The sequence below is a fragment of the Etheostoma spectabile genome, chromosome 9 (assembly GCF_008692095.1).
Source record: "Etheostoma spectabile isolate EspeVRDwgs_2016 chromosome 9, UIUC_Espe_1.0, whole genome shotgun sequence".
Taxonomy (NCBI): domain Eukaryota; kingdom Metazoa; phylum Chordata; class Actinopteri; order Perciformes; family Percidae; genus Etheostoma; species Etheostoma spectabile.
Genome location: NC_045741.1, coordinates 26,083,939 through 26,085,938, shown reverse-complemented (window position 1 = coordinate 26,085,938; position 2,000 = coordinate 26,083,939). Strand labels below are relative to the sequence as shown.

Genomic DNA, 2,000 nt, shown 5'->3' with positions numbered 1-2,000 from the left:
GAAGTGGCAACTTGTTACAATAGTCTTGCTTGGGGCCCCCAAAAATCTGGAACCTGCTTGTAACAGGCAAAATACATGGGGCATAGCATCCCCGCAACAGACTGTTGACGTATCAACTGAAAAAGCTATGCTGACCAGGGTAGGAATGTCAAATATAATTTAAATGCTGAAATAACTGTTAGGATGTGTTTTTTTTATAAATACATACCTGTATATGTTGACTAATGTTAGCTAATCTTTCTCTTTTCACCTTGGCCTACCCGCATGTGAATACAAATGTCACGTCTGATGAACAGTACATTAGCAGGCCTGAGAAACACAAGGCATTGTGAGGTCTTAAGATCACAGAGATATAACATTAGTATAGGTAGAGTGACAGGCTGTGGCTAGAAATTGTAAGGATGTGAAATAGTTTTAACATGACTTTAAAATCGACATCCGCTGAGCCAAAATGCTTATGTTATCATCAGTTAGCCCGTTCTGGTTTCCTAACAGCATCACGAATCATAGGAGCTTAGCGTGGAGCTTCATGGAGACAGCTAAAGTTAATGTTAGCTGCCATACAGCTGTCAGAGTTAGCATCAACTTCCTATATTACCTTCTTATAGCTGGATTCTCAGTAACGTGACAATCTGAAAGAAACAGGTTGCTTTTAAATCACAAAAATAGCAGTGACAGTACCTTTTGGCTTAATTATTAAAGCTGTTAGCGTTTTGGCTGTGCTTTCTAACATGAAGTCATTGTGCTAACCGAGCACTGTCAGCCTTTACAACAGAGCTGCTTCACAAAATTTGTTAGATAATATTTAATTACTGAGTTTTCTCTTGATTTGTGTTTGTTGCTGTGTGCTCGTAGTGGAAAATTAATGTAAATAAAGTTGCGTGCAAGAAATGCAATGCGCCATGACGTAGGTCCCCTTCAAGGCCAGGCTGATGTTGGAAGTCCCTCTAGTGGACAGAACGTTTAACAACCTCATGCTTTTAGTGGCATTGAAAATGCAATAGTATGAGTAGTTTAGTACATATTAATAACAGGCTGCATTTTAGCATTAAAGATTTGAATATTATTCAAACAAAGAAATACAAATTTGAATTGTATTATGGAGGAAGATTGACAGCTTCGACCACGAAAGCTTTTTTATGCAGCTTTTTTCTTTCTCTATGCACAAAATGACATACAACCTTGTTAAAAAGTCTTTAAAATAAATAACTTATTGTACCAGATGCAATGTGACACAGAAAAGCAACCTTGCAGGTGTTTTTACATTTCACATTAAAACATAGAAATCAAATCAATGTGTCTCCAAGAGCACATGAATTCAGCCTGATTTTGACCCGGCAGACAATGTTGTAGACAAATATTACAAGTCTAATATTGATAATCAAAGATCAGCGATCGAACGTCTGAGACGCTTCGGTCTGGGAACCTGTTGGTGACATTCTTGTAGCATTGCCTTTCCAAGGCACAGCAAGATGTTTTGGTGGTCTTGTTTTTTATAGTTGTCATCGTAGCCATAGGTCGTAGCATCTGACCATCTTCAACTTTTCTTCTGTTTTCTCTGATACATTTGAAAACTTTGACCGGCCAGGCCAGCAGGAGACGGCTGAGTTGATTATTACTATCTTGATGAGCAGCTCAAAGTCATGAGATGGCCGCCTAGATAGTTTGGCTAGCTTTAGCTCATCTTCTCCACCTTGTCCTCTGTTTTTAGTTTGATGTTTACATTTGAAATTTTGACAAGCCAGCTGGATAGCTAGTCAATGCTAGAACGGTAGGCAGGGGGTTAGCTGAGTTGGCAGGAAACTGGCAACTCAGTAACAATACTGAAGAAAACATAGCCACATGACATCACCTTCCAACGTCAACATGATAAAACACAACTAATACGAATATTTGTAAAATAGACAATTCAGAGAGAGGCTACTGGAGAGGTCAGTACCAGTTAACCCGTTTGTGCCGGATGCTTCGCAACGACACATCTACCGCCGGTTACTGCGTTG

At 39.4% G+C, this 2,000-nt stretch overlaps 1 long non-coding RNA gene across 1 annotated transcript in view; it reads right to left on the bottom strand.

Annotated features, from left to right (window-relative positions):
* Positions 1-316: 316 nt before the first annotated feature.
* The window catches only part of LOC116696185 (uncharacterized), a 14,370-nt gene continuing 12,686 nt past the window's right edge, over positions 317-2,000 (bottom strand). Inside the window, exon 3 of the long non-coding RNA XR_004333647.1 lies at positions 317-777. This is a non-coding gene — a long non-coding RNA (uncharacterized LOC116696185). The remainder of the gene's footprint in view (positions 778-2,000) is intronic.